Raw genomic sequence first — 24,668 nt, 5'->3', positions numbered from 1 at the left:
GTACTACGTTTTGAAAATGGAAACAACTCATGTGGATCATACAGAGCAGCATGCATTGCTGCAGAAGCAAATGTTTCCAAAATATCTTGCAGACCATATTGGAGATGGTCTTCATTATCTCCTGGTAGTAGTTCTAAATGACACAATTTGACTGTCGCTAATGACATTTGATTTAGGCAAAACTCTAATCCTGCCAGCCCAGGAGAGCCAAAAATATTTCTGAAGTTCTCTTTTTTGGAGGACCACATGATTTTTTATAAAATCAAGTTGAAATGGACCTTAATTTGTTGTTTTCCTCCAGTGTCTTTTTAGATGGGGTTTCTTAGCGCCAATCATTGAACCATATGTCATATTTATAGGACTCTGAGCACTTGTTTCATAGCAGAAATGGTCCCAGTGTTATGGTTGTCCTGATTTTTTATGGCAAATACAATGTCTATTTACTTCTCTCATATTTCAATCATCTTGCTTCTGAACAAATGGACCAAATAGAGATGGAGAGGTTCATTTCATTTAGCTCATTCCTTCCTTTTTTCCTTATTCTGTACCATTATTGTTCCCTAGTAAAGAAACTCAAAGAGAGGCTGGCTCTGTATATCCTGTGGACATCAGATGGAGGCCAGCTCCATATGCACAATGGTCCCTCAGGGGAGAGCGGCTCTGTATAAACTGTCATGCTCATATATTAGCACAGGAGGAAGGGAAGGCAGGCCTTGAAGCTCACTGTAGATGAGCACTTTGCTTTTTCATCAAGCACTCCTGGGAATCAGATTGTCCTCGGCAATACTGTTACAAGGACTAGAGGGAGCCAGATCAATCTTGAGTGTATGTTTGCAGGTGAGGGTGAAGCCTGCACTGAAGGAAACTCCATTGTCTGAAGTTAAGGGTACAAAGGAAAGAAAAGAGTCTTTTGTTTTGCATGAACCTTGTTTTTAATATTTGTTTTTGCCCCAGGTATACAAGCCACTCAGAAACCTGCCTCGTTTTCGATCCCTCCTTCTGCTCCTGCCTTGTTTGACTCTTCATCTCTTCATCTCTCTATCTTTATTTCTTCCTTTTCTCCTACCAGTTAAAGTAGGCAGAGAAAAGGCCAGTATCTCAGAATCTAAGGGAGAAGTGGTGGTGGGGATAACGATGGGGTGGGGTTGAAGCAACGCTATGGTTTTAGCCACTGAATCAGTTCTGGGATCTGTCACATAGTACACTTGTTCTCTGTAATGCTTTCAGCAGGAAGCCTGAATACAGAACCTGAACAAGACTCCGGCTTCAGAAAGCAGACCCGGCATTATGATTGTCTGGAACTCCAGGCTCAGCGAGTATGCTCATTGCTCATACACAGGCAGTCATTCGAGGTTTAGCTAAGGTAAATGCCTGCGTCCGACTGCAGTCAGCCTGGCAGAGACTCATCGCCTCAGTTGGCATGAAACTGTCCTCACAGGCGGCGTCTGCTCTCACCGTGACCCAACTCTGAGATCAAATATTCCCTTGGAGCCGGCTTCTCATTCTATTCTCTCATTCAGCCCTAGGATCCCCACCAATATCAAAGGGTATTCCCACAGGGCACCATGAAAAAGGCCAGCTGGCCCCTATAGTTGAGCTAGCAGGACCCCAGGAGTGTGGAAGTTAAGACTCCTTTGGAATGTGCTTGTAATGTGTGGGTGAGCGGGGGAGGTAGGAGTCCTGGCAACACACAGTCATCTGCACCTTGCTTTTGCCAGTTTCATTCCAGAATTTCCGCTCTAGAGGAAAGCTGTAAAAATAAACCCATTCATTTCATCAGATTTAAAATAAGGAAGGGTACATATCGTATTTTTAATTTGTTGTATCACACATTTGTGGACATTTTCTGTTTTTTCTACCCTATTCTACTCTATTCATTACACATGAATGTCCTCTTGATTAGACAGAGCCTGATACTAATCAGGTCAAAGACTTCATTGCCAAAAGAAACTAGGATCAAAACAAAAAGACAACACACCAATTGGGAGAAAATATTTGCAAATCATATCCGACAAGGTGTTACTCTCCATAATATATAAGGAACTGACACAAGTGAACAACAACAACAAAAAAACAGCCTGATCAAAAAACGGGCAGAGGATTTGAATAGACATTTTTCCAAACAACGTATACAGATGGCCAGTAAACACATGAAAAGATGTTCAACATCACTAATCATCAGGGAAATGCAAATCAAAACTACACTAAGGGGGCCGGCCCCATGGCCGAGCGGTTAAGTTCCCGCGCTCTGCTGCGGCGGCCCAGGGTTTCACTGGTTCAGATCCTGGGTGCAGACATGGCACCACTCATTAGGCCACGCTGAGGTGGCATCTCACATGCCACAACTAGAAGGACCCACAACTAAAACATACAACTATGTACTAGAGGGATTTGAGGAGAAAAAGCAGGAAAAAAAAAGAAGATTGGTGACAGTTGTTAGCTCAGGTGCCAACCTTAAAAAAAAAAAAAACTACACCAAGATACCACCTTACACCTGTTAAAATGGTGATAATCACTAAGACTAAAAATAACAAATGTTGGAAAGGATGTGGGAAAAAGGGAACCCTCATACACCGCTGGTAGGAATGCAAACTGGTGCAGCCACTATGGAAAACAGTATGGAGAGTCTTCAAAAAACTAAAAATAGAACTACCATATGACCCAGCTATCTCACCACTGCTATCTAGCCAAACAACTCAAAATCAACAATCCAAAGTAACATAGGTACCCCTATGTTCATTGCAGCACTATGCCCAGTAGCTAAGACATGGAAAAAATCCAAGTGCCCATCGACTGATGATTGGACAAAGAAGGTGTGGTATACGTATACAATGGAATACTACTCAGCCATAAAAAAGGACAAAATCCTCCCATTTGCAACAACATGGATGGACCTGCAGGGTATTATGTTAAGTGAAATAAGCCAGACTGAGAAATACAAACACCGTATGAATTCACTCATATGTCAAACATAAACAAACATGTGGACAAAGAAAACAGTTTACTGGTTACCAGGGGAAGGGAGGTGGGGAATGGGCTCAAGGGTGAAGGGGAGCACTTATGTGGTGACAGATAAGAAATAATGTACAACTGAAATTTCACAATGATGTAAGCTATTATGAACTCAATTTTAAAAAATGATCTCTAAAGTAGATCATAAGACGAAAAAAAGACTTCATTGCCAGAAGGACCAGTTTGTTTTACTTCATTTCAAGGCTTCATTACTCATGAATCCCAAACAGCTTGGAAATGTCCACCATTGTCATGTGAGGGACGATGAGATGAATGGATTCACACCCGCCTTTCATGGGAGCCATACCATCACCTTCACATCCAAGAGACAACATTGAGGGGCTGGCCCCGTGGCCGAGTGGTTAAGTTCGAGTGCTCCGCTGCAGGCGGCCTAGTGTTTCGTTGGTTCGAATCCTGGGCACGGACATGGCACTGCTCATCAAACCACGCTGAGGCAGCGTCCCACATGCCACAACTAGAAGGATCCACAACTAAGAATATACAACTATGTACCGGGGGGCTTTGGGGAGAAAAAGGAAAAAAATAAATAAATAAATAAAAAGAACCACTTCTTTAAAAAAAAAAAGAGACAACATTGATTTGTTGTTGTCATACCACAGCATCACACGATGCTCTAGAGTGGCCAAGAGAGGCAGCAGCCAGAGGTAGAAAGTAGGAAGGATCCAGAAAGCCTCAGTTCATTTTTCTTTCTGCCAAATCCTAAGGGTGTGACTTAGAATAAGTCACTCTCCTTCAGTTTTTTCACCTGTAAAATAAGGATGATAAAATTAATCCCTGTATTACCTTCTACACAAGACTGTTTTGAAGTTCATAATAAATCAAACATATGAAAGTGCTTTAAACGCTATACATAAGTCTTTAAAAATTACTCAGTAATTATTTCCATTCACCATTTGGAGCTATAATCCCCCATTAGTCATGAGTAGAAACGAGCTGGGCACAGTCTGAGGGAGTACACAATAACTAAAGTTCACTACCAGGACAATACCATCATTGACTTGGAGTGGGGAGAAGATGGTCTCTCAAATTACACAGAGTCATACTGGGACTGGATTCTAAGAGCCCACTCCCTCCCAAAGCAGGTGAACCAGATATGGAAAAAGAAATAGACTGTCATCAATGAAGACAGAGTTAGGGAAAGAATTGATGTAAAGGGAAGCCATTATTAACAGTAGAGGCTTGGACCTTAAAATTAAGGAGCACTTACTGAATTTGTGGTACAGAGATATGAAGGAAATGCTGATCGGGACAGAGAGAGTAGGGTGGGACATCTCTGAATGGGAAGAACCTTTTTCCATAAGCAAAATTTCATCACAGCATTCACAATGATTCTTAGAGGAACCCAAGCTGTCATTGCTAACTCTCATTTTGCACATCACTATAGATACTTATCACACTGGACAGATAGAGCATTCATGAAAAAGATGTGTAATGACTGGGACCCTGGGCCTCTGAATAGCCTGTGCCAAGCTCCCCAAATTGATGATAGACGAGACAGTGCCTGAGCCCCACCAGCACCTCATACGCTCCATCAGGAACTGCGAGATAGAGAGCAAGCTCAAAAGAATGTGTTCAACATGGCTCATCCCAGGAGTGAAATTTGGGAAGCAGAGGTAAATGAGGAACCCTGAGGATTTCTGCTTTAGCTTAGAATAGCTTTATTTTGTGGGTCTCTGGTCCACGGTGCTAATTCAGTGTGTCTGGAGGGGATATTCAATTTGCAGTGCTTCATTAAGTATCTACTTACAACCTTACAAATAATAATTTTCAAATCTTTTACTGAGATATTTGAAAAACAAAACCATTAATCTGCTTCTCTCTGGGTAATTTCAAAGCACTTATCTCCTTAGTTCCCAAGAAGGCAAAGACAAGTCTATTAAGAAGGAAGGATAAAACATACTTGGTGTCTTCTCCAGAGAAACCAGGTGAATCTAAACCAATGCATGCATCATTTGAGTACCCTTCTGTCTGCCAAATACAATAGCGAGATATGGTGAGCCAAGCTTTAGAGGATGCTAAGGTTTTCTTCCCCTGGTTTTGGTTGTTTAAATGCAATTCTTCTACTCTACTGAAAACATTTGCTAACTGAATTATTTCAATCTATTGTTGATCAGACTGTCTAAAGTTTGCACAGGTTGGAGAATTTGTCTTCCACACAGCTTTCCAACTGGAGGTAACTAGTCAGGTACAAACATTTTGTATATAGGATAGAGCCCTAATTTTTGTCTCCCTATTTCTAACTGCAACTCTAGGCATCTTAGGAACATATAGGACACAACATACTATTATTAAATTTTATTTGAGGAAATATTATCTCATGAATATTTCAGTATGTCTATGAAATCAAGATTATATTATCTGAACTCTTCAGCTCTCACCACATAACGTACCTTACTTTTTTGACATTATCATAAAATATGATGTTTCACTTAAATGAATTTTCCAGGTAACCACAGCTTATCCATTAGAGCCTTTGAACGTATTTTATTTGAACTACTTCATTTGAAAATATTTCTAAAATACATTGAGTGCTTCTCTGACTCTTAAACAGAAGTTACCTGTCATGATTTTGCCTTTTTATTTTGCTTGACAATTCAGGGTCAACACTATAAGCATCCTCTTAACCTGCAGGGTTGTAATACAGAAATGTTTTCCAATCTGTGGGGAGAGGGCCACTTGCCTGTACAAAATGGCCCCAGGCTGCTGTAATGTTTGTTTATTTGTAGTTCTTGAATCTGCCTTTCCTCATTTCTCTGCATCTTCCATCACAATATGGCCATCAGTTGTGACTTCTTGCTCATTCTAATGAGTTTTCCCTTTCTGATATATTGTTTTTAATATATTATGTGCTGGGAAACCATATTCCTAAGCTTGTTAAAATTTTGTATACAGCAAGAATATGCAGGCACAAAGTGAAGATCAGAGGAACTATATAAATAAAGTATATGAATTTACTATATAGGTCTTGGGAAAATCATTTGGTTGCTTAAAGACTTTAAAATATTACTTCCTGGCTATTTCTCAGCTGCATTTCAAATACAGTCATGTGTCGCTTAATAACAAGGATACTTTTTGATAAATGCATCATTAGGCAATTTCATCATTGTGCAAACATCATAGAGTGCACTTATACAAACCTAGACGGTATAGCCTACTACATGTCTAGGCTATAGGTACTAATCTTATGGGACCACCGTCATATATGTGGTACATCATTGACCGAAACGTCATTATGTGGCATGTGACTATATACTAAGTAACCAATGGAAAAGGGACGTATTCCAGGATTTAGACATATGAGATGGCTTTCAGTCATATTTGTTCATGGCATATTTTTTGTAAAAACATAGTTCATCAACCAGCTTGTAATAATGAGTGTGAGGAAGACACTGGAAGGGTTTCTGTATTAGAAAAGGTCTCAAACATTGTTAGCCAGTCAACATACTGAAATTTGTTTTTGATCATTTGACCATTGAGAATATCAGTTTGGCCCTTTTTAGCTCCTACACGAAGGGCCTTGGTTGCTGAAGGCTTGTTAATGTCACCGGCCTTGCACTTCCACAAATATCCAAAAGAGAATGAGGCTTTGACCACCCCAAGCTTTCTCGTCTTTGTGACCTGGATGGAATGACCATAAATGGCCATATGCTCTGTGGAGGCAGGAGAGGGAAAGGAACTGGAGCCATGAGTGTCTGAGTAGGATTGTCACCACCAGGGTCACCCCAGGATAATGGAAACTTGCCCTGAAATAGGTCAGAAGCAGCTAATTTCAAAGCCATTAGAGCGGGGTTTTCTGAACTCTCTGTTAAGCAGATGTCTCTAAAAAACAGATCTTGCCTTTTACCCCAAACATCTGATACCACAGGAAACTGGAAATGGGAACAGCTGAGTATAGTTAAAGGACTCTCACAGAGAACCCAACATAAAAGGAAGCAATGTCCCTGCTACACCGTCCTGTACGGCGGTGTAGCAGTTCAGTTTGCCCACCCCACTTTGGCAGCCAGGGATTTGCCAGTTCAGATCCTGGGCTCAGACCCATGCACCGCTCATCAAGCCATGCTGTGGCGGGCATCCCACATATCAAATGGAGGAAGATGGGCACAGGTGTTAGCTCAGGGCTAATCTTCCTCCAAAAAACAAAATCTTCTTCTCATCCTAAGTTGACATGATGCAAAAGTCTGATGTGATATCTGAACCACACCCCAGCTCTCTTTTAGCTATTGTATGGCCATCTATTCCAACCAGTCTATTTTGTCACCTGACCGTGCACTTCCATTCTCTCATATTTCCATAAATTAGAAACAATGTGAAGCTCTAAAGAAGGCTGTCACAGATCAGAGTCAACCAGCTTATTTTTAAAACAAGGTCTCAGCGACCACAACATATTTCTTCTGATAATACATGTGGTGCTTACCTCAAACCTAAAAAAAGACTGTCTTTAAAACATGTCACTGCATAGCAAGGAAGGGCTCTCTTGTCGGGGGATAACAGCCATTCATCCATTTAGTCAACCAGCAAATGTTTATTGAGCACCTGATGCCTACCAAGACTGTGCCAGGATTCGGGACCATAATGAGAAACAATACAACCTAAACCGGGCACTTAGAGGCTTGTAGTCCAGTGGGGCAGACAAGCATTAACAAAAACTTATACAGATTACTAATTTACATATCAGTGTGGAAAGTGCCCGGAAGGAAAAGTCAAGGAATTCTATAACTGGGGACCACAACCAAGTCTTGGAGCCAGCAAAGGCTTCTTGAGGATGAGACTTTTAAGCTGAGTCCTGAGGCTGAGCAGGAGTTACATTCACCAGGTGATGAGGGGAGAAGACCATACCAGTCAGAGAGCAGGGCGAATGCCCATCGCGGAGAGGAGCTGTTTGCTCAGACCCATCGCGTGAATCGTGAGTAAGCCCGTTTCGAATCTGCATGGTCATTAAGTCCTCTGCCTGTGGGTCTGCAGCCTCTTCCTCCTCCCAATCCCCCCAAGTCCTGGGAGCCCTATCTGACTAGCGCAGCTGCTCAGACCCCTCCCTCCTCTGAAATACTTCTTATATCCTTCACTTAGTGCTAAGCACTTACTGCCTTAAACTACTTTTAAAAATTATCTTCCTTGTCTGTCTGTTCAGGCTGTGACGACAATCCATAGACTGGGTGGCTTTCACAACAGAAATTTATTTGTGACAGTTCTGGAGGCTGGGAAGTTGAAGATCAAGGTGCCGGCAAGGTAGGTTTCATTTGGAGGTTTCTTCCTCTGGCTTGTATGCAGTCACCATCTCGCTGTGTGCTCGCTTGACCTCTTCTTTGAGGGTGCGGGGGAGACAGACAGAGAGCAAGAAAGATCTCTGGTGTCTCTTATACAGACACTAATCCCACCTTGAGGGCCTCATCTTCATGACCTCATCCAACCCGAATTACCTCTCAAAGGTCCTATCCCGAAATACCATCACACTGGACGTTAAGGACTCAACATATGAATTTGGGGGGACGTAAATATTCAGTCCATAGCATTCTTCCCTACACAGATATCTTGCCTCCACAACTAGACCATCAGCAAGAGAGTTCTGTGGACTTGTCCTACATATCCCTTAGTCCCCAAAGGCTCTTGTACATATCAAATGCCCGTAGTGGTTAACTGACTGCCAATTAATTTTTCTGCTCTTATGCAATGAATCAAACACACAGAGCCAGTTAAATGCATTGACCTTATTTAAGTGATCCATAGGAGGGTAACTCTATATGTCAAATGATTCAATATTTGACTAGAAATATGAGCTTTTTTCCTTTGGTTTTTTTCAGTGTGTGTGTATGTTAGGGGAGCACATTTTTTCTACCTGATTTTTTAGCTGCCTGTTACTGACATGTTCTATTCCTTGCTGAAATATTCATTCGGGATTAGAAAAGTCAAGAAAAAGAACTGCTAAATGAATGCATGCTGCAGACATACATTTAGATACAAAAGGAAAGGTAGAGAACAGGAATGTACAATATGATTCCGATTTTGCAATCTATGTATACATGAGTCAGTGCGACAGAATGGTTGACAATGGGACTCAACCCAGATTGCCTGAATCTGAACCTGAGCTCCATCCTAGATATGTGACTCTGGACAAATTACTTAACCTCTGTCATTTATATCATGGGCGTACTAATAGTGCCCACCTCATAAGATTGTTATGGGAATTACTGAGTTAATATTTATAAAGCATGTAGAACAGTGCATAACACATAGAAATCTGCACACATGCTTTTACACATAAAATGAAATGACATAAATTGACATACAATAAAATAAAAATGTATCATATAAAAGACCATGAATAGATATACAAATATGGTGATAGAGGTGATTTTTGATAATAAGGTTATTTGATCAATACTTTATGCAGGGAGGGGTCTGTTTTTCCAAATTTTCTACAATAAATGTATTTTGAAACAAAAACAAGAGTAAAAATATATAAATATGCAATGTGTGTGTTTATATAGAAATATACACGCATAAACATATATATAATTGTTTCACAGCTCACAAATCAGTCTCCTCCTCTGAAAAACTGGAATAATAATTACTTTACAAGGATGTTGTAAGTATTAAATAAGTAACCCATGCAAAGGGCTCCAGTTACCCTTCTGCATATTCTCCCACCTTCTCTACTTGACCTGTAAGGACTACAGCAAGGGGCTGTCTTGACCTCTGGCTTCAGGTTGGGTTTGACCACTGCGGAGCCCTAGCACAAGGTCATAGGGAGAGGAGAATGAGGTCATGGAGTGTATTCCCCTAGCTGCCCCCTTCGAGGTCACCTTACAGGCTGGCCGCTTCCTCTCTAGCTAAGGTCAGGCTCCATCAAGGCAGCCTCTGCTCAGAACTGACTCCTACAGGTATGGATAACAGCTCCTGTCACGCCATCACTGGGGCGGTAATGACCCCACTCTTACTGGCCCAGGAGTATCACCTATTCCTCGTGGATTCTCGACACCCTGTCCTCACCTTTGTGCATGTTCTTTTATTAGACGCTCTGTGATTTATTCTAATTGAGCTTGCCATCTGTTTCCTGCTGGGGCTGCATGATATAGAGCGGAGATCATCTGACCCAGGGTGATTGCTCAGTAATTGCAGGGTGGGTGTTATTGTATAGGTGAGAAAACAAGTGCTAAGGCTAAGTCCCTGGGGCTGGAGCCTAATGATCTGACGGTAGTGCGAGTTCTTTGTCCTTCCCAGAACCGATGCCTTGTTTCAGAGAAAAGAGCATACACGTACATATATGACACATAGAGTGCTTACCACATGCTGGGCAATGGGCTGGGTTGACTGATGACCAGCCTATGAGGTGCATAGTTTGTAGATGAGGGAACAGAGGTTCTGGGAGGTCAATTAACCAGGTTAATTAAAACTACTACGGAGTGTCTGACTCCAAAATATATCCTCTTAACACATGTTCAGGTGGCTCCCTGAGGTCACACAAAGCCAGCAGGGGCTTCAGCCTTTGAGGGGCTTGTAGCAACTTCTGAGGATATCAGAGGAAACTGAACCCCATCGATTGCAACTGGAGGGCACCCCTGGTCTGGAAAGAGAGGGCCATGGGAAAAGCATTTTGAGGACATAAAGATCCCTGGTTGTTAGAGGTCAGTTTTCATTCCATCACGCAGAATGACTGAGACAACCACTTGCTGGAGCAGAGGGGTGAGAGTTCTCTGTCATTCTCCAAGCCCAGTTGGTCTCACCTTCAGTAGTTTTATCCTTTAGGTTATCTGCCATTCCAGGGCAGGGCTGGAACTCTTTGTCTGATCTAATCCCAACTATTGCTAATCAATTTGTATAATCACAATGTTGCAAACAAGTAAATCTTGCTGATTATTAATATGATTTGTCAACAATGTGCAGGGCAGGCTTCCTGCCTACATGTCTTAGCCAAGCCTCCCTTTTCACATGCACCATAATTTCATGATGTGAGGAGTTTCCACGTGAGAGGTAGGTGTTCTAACCACCACAAAGGCCGTTGGTCTAGCGATTAGGAACAGGAAATCTGAAGCCAGATTGTCTGAGTTCACATCCAACGCTATCACTTTACTCCCTGTGCCTCAGTTTCCTCATCTGCAACACGAGGATAATCATGGTGTTGCCCTCACAGAGCCATTGTAAAGATTAAAACAGTGAATATATACAAAGTATGTAAAACAGTGGATGACACATGTGTGCACTCTAGGAGAATTGACAACAGCTTTATTTACCCAGGAACCAGAGAAAGTATTTTTGAAATCTTGACAAGGCAGGCAGAAAGGTATCAGGAGGTGGGGCCTGAGGGGGTGAAAGTAACTGACTTTCTTGCGAGCTTTAAAATAAATATATCCTAAGAGGAATAGCACATCATGGCTTCTCAGACGATTCATTCATCCAATACTGCTGAGCAGCAAATATGTGCCAGGCGCTCCTTATTAGCATGGGAGACACACAGCAGTGAGCAAAACAGGCAACATGGATGTTCTATGCTAGCAGAGGAAAGGCAGTAATAACTATATAATATTTATAACATTAAATTATAATATTAAGTAACTATTTAATAGTTATTACATGTCACATGGACTGTGTTCAGTCAAGGTACTGTGCCAGGCACTAGGATTAGGACATATAGGCCTATCCCATAAGACATTTCAGTCTCTTAGAGGACCCTAGGGAGTTACATGAAAAGATCGCATTTACGAAAGGCCAGTGAGTGTTACTGAGGAGTGCTGCTGAAGACAGAGGTGAAAAGCCTGAGAAGGAGGCCTTCTAGATGCCAGGCATTCACAGGGGCAGGACCTAGTGGGGCCAGCCTGCTCCAGGGTGTGGGTCTCATGTTTGCACATTCAGCAGCTCAGTTTAGTTATGATGGCCAGTGCTGCTGAGAATGTGGGCACTGACTCCCAGTAACCATATTTACAAGAGATTGATGTATAAATCAGTATATCAAAGTATTTCCTAAGGCATAATCTTTCCTGTGACAAAATCCAATTGGACCAGGTGAGGCAGCCTCCTGCTAGGATTCAAGATACCTGAGGAGGTGGGAGAGGAGAGGAGACTGAATTTATAACCAGATGAGTACTTAGTGAGGTGAGATCAAAGAAAAATGAGTTAGTCATAAGGGAAAGGAGTTAGCTAGTCTCAGGCGAGATCTCTGCAGCATGGACCACCCCTTTAAGAGCATGCTGTTTCCTTGTGTTCTTCACATGCATGTTCTCTCTTCCTGGGCTGAGCAAGATATACTTGCTGCTAATTTTAACTTTTTCTTGAATTTGCTCCATGCAGACCTCCCCTTCAGTACCTTAGATTAAGCAGTTTTAGCCTTATCTTAAACCTTTTTCCTTCCAGTTCTGCTGCTATCCTGTCCCTTGTGGTAATGTCTGCTGAAAGCTAATATCACATCTCATGTGATCTTTATGAGTTTAACATTCAGAAGGGACTCTGAGGATACCATACCATATAGCCTCTGTGGACTGCCCACCACTAGAGGGTTGGGGGGATCCCTGACCTGGGACCCCCCTAGAAGACCTGACTGAAGGCCTCCATTGAACCAGGCCTAGCAGAAGGTAGGCTTACCCACCATGAAATGAAAAAAAAGAGGACCTTTCATGCAGGAGGAACAGTTTGAGCAAATAGTGGAGGCAGGAAAGAGCATGACCAATTTGGAGAGCTGAGTGAAGCAAATTTCTGGCAGAGAAGAGATCACAAATGGAGTATGACTCAGGATGAGAGAGATGGATAGGACTGTAAGATGAAAGGCCTTGAACTCCAAGCCAAAGACTCAGGAATACATTATATAAGCAGAAGGGGTCTACTGATTATTGTTGAACAAGAAGGTGACATATACAAAGAAGAGTCCTTGGAAAATTAATTTAGTAATTATGCATAGAAGAGAATGGGGAGGAGGATTTGGAAGAAAGAAATCGTGGTAAATCACTCTTCAGGCTAGGACAAAGGAGAAGACAAGATACCAAACCTTGAGTGCATTCTTAAGCCCTGTATTCTCATCACTCTAAATAATTATACTAACAGGAGCATGCCAATATTAATATTGAAAGTAAGACTTCCACCATTGTTCACTTATCTCAAAATTACTTAAAGTCATAGAAAATTGACCAGTGACCAAAATGCACCAAGTATTCCTTTCATCTCCCTTCTCAACTGCATTTCCATCAAGCTTATTTCCTGGCTCCTTTCAAAAGAACCCAAACATGCACCAATTCTCTTCCCTCCAGGTAAATCTATATGGAATAGACCAACGTATCTCATATCTGAGGTGGGGAAAGGGCTAATTGAAGAATCTGGAAACAGAGAGAGTAATCTTGCATACTTCCTGCTAAACTAACGTACTGGAGCTAATCAGCATCAGGGCACAAGCCACAGTTGGAAATGTTAACTCAGTCATCAAGCTTGGGAAACTATTATGACCTTCTGTTTCAATAAAATAGGAGAGTTAGGTTAAAAGGACATTAGGACATTAGATTAATTTCCAGTGTCTTTATTCTAGATTCTCTAAATTTTAGGAATTCAGGTCACACCAGCATCTGGGGGTCAGGAACACCCATTCATTCATTTGTTCATTGAACAAATATTTATTAAGGCATTCTGTTGAGCTTTGGTGATGTACAAGAAAGATATGGCCCTACCCTCATGGAGTGTACAGTCTAATGGGTAAAATAGATAATAAACAGACAATAGGTACAAAGGAAACAAACAATGTGTAGTCATAGAGAAGGTAGGGGCAGGGTATCTAATTTAGAGAGGTAGTCATAAAATATCTCTTTAAGAAGGTAACATTAAGTTGAATGTCTGAAAGGTGAGAAGGAGCCTGCAATACAAAGAGCAAGGGAAATGCTTTCTTGGCAGAAGGGATAGCATCTCCTAAAGGCCAAAAGGCAAACATTATGACACAGAAGAAGACAAACAAGGAAGAATTAATGATGGCTTATATTTACTAGATGGTCTCCACATGCTCTAAGTGTTTACATGTATTCTCTCTTTTTGGCCTCATCATTTTCCTATAAGGTAGCTGATACTATTATTCCAATTTTACAGAAAAAGAAACAGAGGCAGAAATGTTAAGTTCTTCACCCACAGTTGTAGAGAGAGTGAGTAGGGGAGCCGGGATCAGCAACCTGGAGGTCTGACTCTCATGCTCACACTCCTAACCATGACGTTTGGAGTATTTATGGAATTAGAAGACGGCAGTGTGGCTGAAGTATAGGACGCCAGAAAAAAGGCATGAGATGGAGTTAGAGAGGTAGATAGGAGTCTTTATGCAGGAACTGAAGGACTATGATAAGTAACCTGATTTAATCCAATGTGTAGTGGGAAGCACTAATGAGTTCTAAGTAGGAGAGTGACGCATTACACTTTGCCTTCCAAAAGGTCCCTGACCACTGGGTATAGATGGCCTTGGATTAACAGCATAATCTTCACCTGGGAGCTCATTAGAAATGCAGAATCACAGGCTTCAACCCAAGCATATTAAATCAGCGTCCTCATTTTATCAATTCCCTGCGTGAGTGTATGCACATTAAAAATTCGAGAAGCACTGGATCAGGGGTTCCACCTCGCAATGGTTGGGGAGAGGAGGAGAAGCCTGTAAATGAGACTGGGGAGGTGTGGCCATTAAGGAAGAAGAAAGATAAGGGACAAACAGGGTCACAGAAACCAAGAGAGGAAAATATTTCAAAAGGAAAGAGGTTTGCATTGCATCAATGCTGCTGAGATGGCAAATAAGCTAGACAAGGATCAAGTAGATTTGGCAACAGGAATGTCCTGGTGACCAAGTAAGAACAGATCCAGTGGAGGGTGGTGATGAAATCAGGAATCTGACAGTAATCTTGGGCAAAGCAGAACAGATCTCTGGAAATCAAAGTCAGGGATACATAAGACTTGAGTAAAGATGATGTATTAAGGTCAGAAAAAGCAGAGGCTTAAGGAGGAGAGAAAGAACCCCATCATGTCAGGGTCAAGATGTAGAAGAGGAGAGATCAGGAAAACAAACTCCCCTCCATAAAAAGATCATTTGAGGGTCTTAGACACCACACTGCTATATCCACCTCTCTTGACTCCTGTAACACACATGGCGATGTCAAGTACATGGGAGGCATATACCCATTCCTCAGGTAGGGTCTAGGTGAATCAGAAAGTCACAGTCAACCTGGGAATGATCCAAAGGATTTACTTATTCACCTACTATCTGCCAGGCACTGGTATAGATACTGAAGACATAATGGTGAACAAGAGAGGACTATCTGGCTCATGGCTTCCTGGTCCTACGATGGGAGGTGAGAAGAGGAAAGGGAGATGTCCAGGGAAGGGGAGCAGAAAATATGCGAATAGATACACAAAATGATGTGAGGTAGTAACAGTATCATAGATGAAACTAGACCAGGGTAAGGGATGGAGAGGAATAGAGCCTGGTGTTTTGGATAGAATAATCTGAGAAGACCTCCCTGGGATGGTGACATTTGAGCAGAGATTTGAATTAAAAGAGAAATAAGATACAATAGCAACCAGCAACTGGATTTCTTTTAAAGCACTATATATAAGACCTTTACAGATTGATCTGGAAATGGGAGCTTTGTTCATTCGGCAAGCCCTCAGGTGTGGAACTATCTTGCAAATTAAGAATCATCTATAATAAATAACAAGGACCAGGCCTCCAAGAAATTGTAACAATCCCCCTGTGGCAGTGGCTTGAAACTATGTCTTTCTATGCAAGTCTGAAGCAGAGCGAGGCCAGTGAAGCCGTGCAGCCCAGGCAGGATGGAGGGGCCGAGCCATCAATCAACCCAGTCTAGACAGTGCTGAGTCGTGGGGTGCCAGGCGGCTGCAGGTTCCAGGTCACTCCTCTCATAAACCTCTTCTCTCTGCTTCCCTTATAATGTATTATTATACCATTTTCTCCCAGTGGGTTCTCAGAGCCACAGCCGTGCCACAGGACTGCGATAGCAATTCTCCCAGCAATAGCTTTCTCACTGCTCCGCCAACCCCCAAAAGGACCTACTGAGGCGGAAGAAAGACGTGATCCAGCTTCTGTTAAAGGAGCAGTCTTTTTACATCCATTTGCTCCACTGCAAAAGTTCTTTCACCTGAAGACCCAAACCTAAATATAGAAAAGCTCCCACTTAGTGGAAGCTGAATTTTGTTCATGGAAATGCCTTTTCCACTATTCATTTCAAGCATAGCTGAAAGCCCTCTCAGATGTTAGAACTCCAAATCAGTTGTTTCTTTCCCATCATGCCCTGTGAGATTCTGTGATAACAAAATGCATTCTCATTTGGTGGACCTTGAAAGCCAGTAACGGAGTTCAGTTTTCTAAATTATGGACCTCTATTTGGGTTTTTCAAAAGCCATTCTGTTCCTGGATTATGCCTAATTTTTTACAGGTGGCCTTCTTTATTCAGTTCATTATAACACTATTCCCAAATTGGCTAACAGAGCCCTTGATGCCCTTCTTAGATGTAACTGGCAAAAATGTCTGCCTTAATAAAGCGGAGTGTCTAGAGGTAGGGGTTTTTTCCCCCCTTGAAAGAACGCCATGTCTGTGCTGAGTTCAATACATTTACTCCAAATTTCCTATTTCAGCCAGTAGAGATTTGTCACAATGTGACATGCTGTACATTTCCTTATAGAATATCAAGACTCTCTGAAAGATATACTACTTCAATTAGGTGTGTCAAACCATCTGCCACAGGAAATTCAAAATGCCCTCTCTGCCGCCTGATGGAACACAGGTGATTTATTCAGAAGGTGGTTGGAAAGTTGGCAAAGGCTCAGTGCTTCGTGGAGGGAAGAGTTGCTGTCACGGGGCACAAAAACAAAAAGCTCCCTCAAAATAAAAAGATAATGCCTGCTGAAGGCAATGTGAAAAGGAACACAGCAGATGCCCTTATTGAATTAGTTTCATTTACAATAGGTTGCGGATCCCAGGTTGACTTAATATGAATGAATCTTGACATAATCCTTGGAATTTGGAAACTCGATCAGTTATCCTGCAGCTGCTTTGCCACCCCGCCTGCGTATTTTGTGTGCAGACGTTGTGCAGCTCCCAAAAGCCTCTTCATTAAAAGTTTCCATGCAAATGGCCACATATGTACTGCCTACAGTCCCTCATATATTTGGTCGGGAGGTGAATAGGAACATAAGGGGAATATGGCGTGTCATTAATTGCTCTGGATTTCTTTCCTCCCTGCAGGATTACCAACAAGTGGGGGAGTAAACACTAAATGCTTTATTTCAGAGAATCAGCAGTGAGGTGTGAGCAATATTAATGTGGTCCCAGGAGGAGAATGGGGGCCTTATGTCTTTCTCATAAAAGGATGCTCTGAATCATACTTTATCACCACCAAATCTGACTCTTTTTCATAGCCATTGTGGAGTGGATCTGACTCAGGCTCATGGTTCATTCTCCCTGTCCCCTGCCAGGTAACTGTCTGAAACCCTTTACCCTGAAATCCTCAAAGACAGGGTTTCCTGAGGTTTCTCTCAGCACTATTGATATCTTGTACCTGACAATTCTTTGTTGGGGGGGGGGGGGGGTGTCCTGTGCATTGTAGGATGTTTAGCAGCATTCCTGGCCTCTACCTACCGGAAGTCTACAATACCTCTCCAGTCATGACAATCCAAAATATCTTCAAACATTTCCAAGTGTCCCCTGGAGTGGGAGCAGTACATCGTCCCTAGTTGGGAACCACTCCATGAACAGTTTTGCGGAGAAGAGATACCAGAGTTCCCTACGGTAGACCACATGACAATTCAAGCAATTGCACAGTCAATGTGGTAGCTGTCCCAATTACTAAGAAGGAGTACCCATTGTTTCTCCATGCTTGTAACAGAACTACCATTGAGACCACATTCTTAGACTTAAGTGATTTGTGGATATAACATTGTTAAAATCCTGTTCCCTAGCCGTCATGATAGAGATAAATATGCCATTTTTATGAGCTGGATTAAACTGTCCAAAGTCAGGAGGTATCTTGTCATCCCCCAAGTGAAACCAATGCAGAGGAGATCCAGAACTCATTAATTTCTCATTATCTAGTCAACCACCACAAAAGCAAAGCATTATTCAGCCAGAGGACAAGCGCTAATAGTTCAGACTTTAGTTACGTCTCCTGTATGAATGCGTTGGGAAGCAGTGAGATGGGCTTCCCATAAGCCCATGAAGGATGTGCGCTATCACATTCAGGATAGTAAGAAGTTCATATGGCCAAGTGATATTGCAAACTGACATGAAAAAATACCTTATGCTTTAAACCAAGAAACAAATATGTTAGTTAAAGAAAGTGGCAGTGATTATCGACAATCTCTCTCTCTTTCTCATACACACACACACAACACAGTGTTGCTCATGGCATATTTTAACCTAAGGTTTGGATTCTACTTTACCCACTAAACAATATGGCCCTGGGCCCTAAATCACTAGTGTTCATTATCTAGAAGTGATCCTTTTAACGTTATGCATAAAATGGATTTACAACACGTAAAGACAAAAAAAAAAAAAAAAAACGCCTTTTCTAAGATTCTACTTCTATCTTAATGAATAGAAATTATATTTCTCCATTGGAGAGGGGTCTCCTTACATGGCTATTGGATGCTCCTTTGTTCTTAGTTTTTCTAACACCAGAGCATAATATTGACCACTAATAACAGACAGACCTTACATTTTTATAACAATGTTCCATATTGCACTTAGCACTTTCCCACGTGTCATCTCAAGTAATCCTTACAAGTACAACCATCCTCATCTGATAAATGAGAAAACTGGAACTGAAGGTTTTTTCAAGGTCATCTGGGGAGGGAAGGAGTGAGGAAGATTAAAAACACTGCTCCTCTTGGTTTTCATCAAAAAACAGCTTCAACCTCTTACATTTGTTGGAATATAAAACAGACATATTGGTTGCTGAAACTGTTCAATGCCATAAATTTAGATGTTTGCATCTGAATGGTAGAAGCTGAAAATGTTTAAGGAAGAAATGGAAACAAACTGTAATGGGACATTCTACACTAGCTATTTGAGAAGCTAAAATGCTTGTGGATCATATTCTTTTTTTGTTATTGAGTTCATAATAGTTTACATCATTGAGCAATTTCAGTTGTACATTATTTCTTGTCTGTCACCACATAAGTGCTCCCCTTCACCCCTGTGTGCACCCCCCACCCCCCTTGCCCTGGTAACAAGTGAACTGTTTTCTTTGTCCACATGTTTATCTTCCACATATGAGTGAATTCATATGGTGTTTGTCTTTCTCAGTCTGGCTCATTTTGCTTAACATAATACCCTCAATGTACATCCATGTTGTTGCAAATGGGATGATTTTGTCTTTTTTATGGCTGAGTAGTATTCCATTGTATATATATACCACGTCTTCTTTATCCAATCATCAGTCAATGGGTACATGGATTTCTTCCATGCCTTGGATATAGTGAATAGTGCTGCAATGAACCTAGGGGAGCATATGTCACTTCAGATTGTTGATTTCAACTTGTTTGGGTAGATACTCAGTAGTGGGATAGCTGGGTCATATGATATTTCTATTTTTAGTTTTTTGAGGAAGCTCCATACTGTTTTCCATAGTAGCTGCACTAGCTTGCATTCCCACCAGCAGTGTCTGAGGATGCCCTTGGTTCATATTCTTAAAGCAAAGCAGTATCAGTGGTCACGTACAATTGCAAGGAGACACAGGCTCCAGGCATATCACACGTGTGTTTTCTCTTCTTCCTCCTTCTTCCACAAATTTGCTCAAGTTAAATTAGAGTAATGTGAACAGCAAGGGTAGCCCTGCAGTTAAAGGAAAATCATAAAAAGACAAGAGAAGATATGTCATGTGGCTAGAGAAGGAAGCAGTTTCCATTATTGTATCTTGGTGATGATAGGAGGGTTTGTGGGCAATTGATACCGTGTCACCTCTAGGTCTTTGTTTGGGGTACTAGCTCTCAAAGCTCCCTCTTTTTTTCTCCCAAGGCAACTGCCTGTTCAAGTCATTGCCTGTTTTAGCAGCAAGCCCTGGCCAGCCCCCACACTTATCACCCCAGCTCCCTCCCAACCACTGTCTCTATGGCAAGTGCTGCTGCCTAGGGATAGTACTGACAGTGGGAGTAAAAGACGGCTTCCTAGTTCTGCACTTAGGGAAGAGGGAGCAGCCAGAGCATCATGGTCTCACACCCTCCTCTTAGGAACTAAGTTGCTCTAAAGGTATGTTTCCATGTTTAGTTGGCTTATAGGAAAATTGAGGCTCATACTATAAGCCAGCCTCCCTAAGGTGATATGAATAGCTCATAACAAAACAATTTTAACTCAGCCAGTGTTCAGCAGATAGTCATAAAGAAGAGGGCCCAGTTGATGGGCACTATATAAACCTGAAACAGAAAAGATTTGGGAATTAAAGCATTCGGAGCTTATCAGCTGCTCCCCATGTATGAATGTGCGGTCCTGCCAAATTGTTTTGCCCATGCTTGTCATCTTTTTGCAGTTGCTGTGCACCAATTATCTCTGTACATTTGTCCTCATTATCTCTAATTATAATAACAAGAATCTAAATTTTCATGGACCCTTAAGTTCCTTCCTGATACTAAGGGGGGAACATTAACTCAATCAAGTCTTTAGGGTGTCATTAAGGGCACAGCAACAATAGCAAGCTAAATGACACTTACTGTCCAGAAAAAATCAATCCACCTCCTCTAAAGTGCTTGGCACAAAGCCATGAGTCAGTGCAGGTCATCCTAATAAATGGTGATCCTAATCTGTGCATTGAGTTACGATGAAAAATAGTCCTGGTATTATTGGCCTCTCCTTGGGCGCAGCTAAGATTTTAATTTCTCCTGAAAAGTTTTTCCAGTCCAGTCGTAGTCAAGCTGGAATTTTGTTTTTGTGTACTTAATTCCATGGCTTTTGCTAAATAATAAAGGCTAAGGCCTTATAAGTCAGAGTCTCTTGAATCTGATAACTCCAGCCAACACATTTGAAAGAACTCCAAGAGCTGCGCAAAGCCTACCAAGAAAAGCAAGGTCTCTAGAACATAGAGACTACAGAAAGATGTCATATTATGGGTCTAAAAACCAGCTTCTCCTCAGTGAAAAGTTATTAAACAAAGACTCAAAACAACACACCTGTCCTGCTAACAGGATTATTTGCCTTTTCTAACCAGTCACCTTCTTTCTCAGTGCTTTGGGAATTCCAGCATCTGCATAAACCCAGCTTGTATTGTGGAACATTTGTGTTCAAAATGTTTTTTTCATTATGCCCAATCCTTTAAACATAGCAGATGGCATTCCAATTTGTCTGGAAAACCCCTTTAGAGATTACGTATTTGCTTATTATGGTGATTTTGTTTTAGACCCTGATTCTGGCTCATATACCATCACTACAGTGTCTGAATATTTATCAGTGAACCAGCCCATTCCTATTCTGAGAGGGGACTTGAGTTCATTTTCTCATAAACTTGATGTTTACGTATCAGCTGATGAAACACAAACAACAGAAAGGGAATTTTCAGCTTTTCAGTTTAGTTTCTGCCCATACTGTTAATATAAAGGACTATATTCCTATTATTGAATAAAGAAAAAGAAATAAGGGAGTTTCTTCAACACAAATAATATCCTTTTCATTTAGCTTAGTGGATTTTCTTTTTACATTATTATTGCAGTGTAAATTTGTATTTCTCCTGAGACCACCTCATGTTTCAAATTGAGACACTCACCTATCAGATGTACGTGGAATAATTTCCATAGCAACCTCCTTCTTTTTAATTTTTTGGAATTGTTATTTTTAAATGTAAACTATCTGGTTATTTGGTTGCATAAATAATAGGCTGAAAAAATAGAATTCATTAAAAATATGCATAACATTGTGGTCTGATGTCCTTAGAAATTAAAGAATGTTCCATAAAAGCCCAGTTTTTCATTATCATGTAGCTCTCCGCTATTCTTTATCACAGCTTTAACCTCTGTACCCTTGCCAAAAAAAAAAAAAAAAAAAAGGAGCCAGACGTAACAAATACTTTAAAAGCTGAACCTATCCTCGAAGTAGTTAGTTTCCATTCCTTTTATCTTACCTTACTGTAGCAGCTGAAATGGGGCTCTGGAGAGCTCTACATTCCTGAAACTGCTTCTTAATAGATTCTGAGAGAGGCACCGGGCTATTTGAAGAATCCTCGACAGATATTGATGAAAAAAATACTCCATGAAACATACCACACACTTGGAATCTACAGACATCCATGTGAACAATTGCAATTCTATTTCAAAGTTTGTTTATGTGGAAACCTTCTCACAAGAGAGTTGCACCTCCAAATGGCTCTTTTCCCCCATCCCTGCTCCCACCCATACCTACAGTCACCTCCCTTCCTTCACCCAAACCATCAGGGAACAAGCCATCCCAAGGCTTTCTTCCCGGGTGCCTCGGTGTTACACTTCTGCCTGCCTCCACAGGTTAGGTGTGAAAGTTCTTTAGGCAACATGGGTAAGTTTCTACAAAACAGAGCCAATGACTTTGGAATTCATAAAGCTCTTTTGACAATGCCCAGGGCTCCATGCTTTAGAGAGCTCCACATATCACATACACTTAGATAAAAGTTTTGAAAAGCACATGGGTGCCTCTGTCACTTGGAATCTAGTGCTTGACTATGGTAACCAGCAAATCACAACCTTAAACATCCATGTGTGTGACTAACACCATTCAGGCCCCAGGGAAACGCTTCTTCTCATTTTTTTACCTAGATCAAGAAACAAAAAACCACTATGTCTAAAAACCAGGAAGGTTTGCCACTGAAATGAACACAGCTATGGAATCAGAAGAGCATTTAAGCCCCATATGTACCTAGGTTAAAAAAAAAATTAAGACAAACTTATTAATTTGCCAAATCCTTCCACTCAGATAGCATGGATGTAATAGATTCTTGCAGAATAACGTGCCATTTCTCAGTAGAACTGAACATCTTTTTTCTTGCTCTTCTTTGTGTTCCAATTCATGATTCTGGAGTTATTCATGGATTGGTGCAATATTCATAACAGCTGCACTTGGCTGAAGAATATTTTGCAATATTGAATGATTCGTTTTTCCCTTAAATGTGCACATCTAGGCCTAACACCAAGAAGCATACCACTTGTTTACAGCAGCGACTAGTTGGAAGATGAATGCTACAATTGCAAACACTATTATAAGGATATTTAGTAAAATTGACTAACATTTTAAAATATATTTAAATTTCAGCTTTATTTAAATTATTCTTAATTTAAAATGTGATATTCATTATTTACAGTTTTTTGCCTTTAAATTTAATAAATAATTATGAATATTGTTTTATAAAGCAATATAAAAACAATAGCTTTACATAAAATTTTCAATTTCTCATTTTTGAAGGTAAATTTTCAAGATAGGAAGATAGAATGTATTTTATTTAACAGTTTGTCAATTGATTTATAAGTTATAAATGCCCAGGCGCAGGTCTGTTTTTTGCCTTTAGTCAAGAATTCCCAATTTTGTGTTCAGCTCTACCTTACCTGGATGGCCTCTCACCAGCTCCTCTCTCCATCCTACTATTCTGGAGTTTTCTTGGATTCTCAGAAGGGCATAAAGATGGACATAGTCCAGCCTCCACCCAGGATTTTATCTTCCATGTTCTCTTCTTCCTTCCAGCACTCATAAATACACAAAGGCATGATCTCAAGGCTTAGGGAAATGAAAGGTATAATTTGGGACCCCACTCCCAAATCTTTCCTAGGATATGTGTCCAAATGAAAAGAGTTTCCCTCTTGTCCCTCATTTTACGACTTTATGACCTATTCTAAAACTATAAAAGATTTATTCACATCAAGTATGTAATGCATATTCTGTGAGCATAGCAAAATTTTTTGATCAGTGAGTCATTCTCTCAAAAAAAGGAAAGGAATAGAAAAATTACTCATGTGGGCTACAATTATTTGGTGAAAGTTTCTGGAACATTACTTTTAACACTCCTCATATTTTTAGGTATTTGCTTTATAGTCTAAATTTAAGAAGTTAAACAGCCTTTTGAACTTAATTTGGAACAAACTACTCTTGCATCACTATTTTAGGAATGCCCAGGATCTAGCTAATGAGAGGGAGGCTATTTCACCAATCTGTGCTCTAAAATCTACAGGGATCCGTCCCTCAAGATGTGTGATACATGTGCGAGCTGCTATTAATAATAATTTGTCGTGATTAGGGAAAAAATTAGGTAGTCCTTTGACTGTCAGGTTGTTATCCTATTGAAAAGCTGTCAAGATAATTTTATTTTACTCTGAAATGTCTCCATCAATTAACTTCAGCTGATTGCCGGAACATTAACCTTGGTTTGCCTTTCAGGACTGTTTTTCCCAAAGTGATGTGTAAATAAAGATATGGTATCAAATATCTCACTGTTTAAAGTTGATTTGTTGGATTTTTTTTCTATGCTATATGAATAAAATCTAATGTCCTAATCATAAAAAATGTATTAAGCATTTTCCTGGGATTAAAAAAGCATACTCAAAAGTGTCAAATGAACTCTAAATCTTATGGCAGCTGCAGGTCCTACTCAAGTTTTGCAATGTCTATAGAACTACTCTATGATCACATGAAGCAGTAAAATAATTAACTCAACAAAGTGACATCCACTGGTATGATT

The 24,668-nt window shown here is 40.9% G+C and overlaps 1 long non-coding RNA gene across 1 annotated transcript; it reads right to left on the bottom strand.

The window, feature by feature from the left end:
* Window positions 1-3,178: 3,178 nt before the first annotated feature.
* LOC138919815 (uncharacterized) lies at window positions 3,179-22,229 on the bottom strand. Its single transcript, XR_011430387.1, has 3 exons — window positions 22,095-22,229; window positions 3,628-3,778; window positions 3,179-3,532 (listed from the first exon to the last, which is right to left on the bottom strand). It is a non-coding gene; the product is annotated as an uncharacterized lncRNA (long non-coding RNA).
* Window positions 22,230-24,668: the final 2,439 nt, after the last annotated feature.

This window comes from Equus caballus, chromosome 21, assembly GCF_041296265.1.
Source record: "Equus caballus isolate H_3958 breed thoroughbred chromosome 21, TB-T2T, whole genome shotgun sequence".
Classification (NCBI taxonomy): domain Eukaryota; kingdom Metazoa; phylum Chordata; class Mammalia; order Perissodactyla; family Equidae; genus Equus; species Equus caballus.
This window is presented reverse-complemented; position numbering and strand designations above follow the sequence as displayed.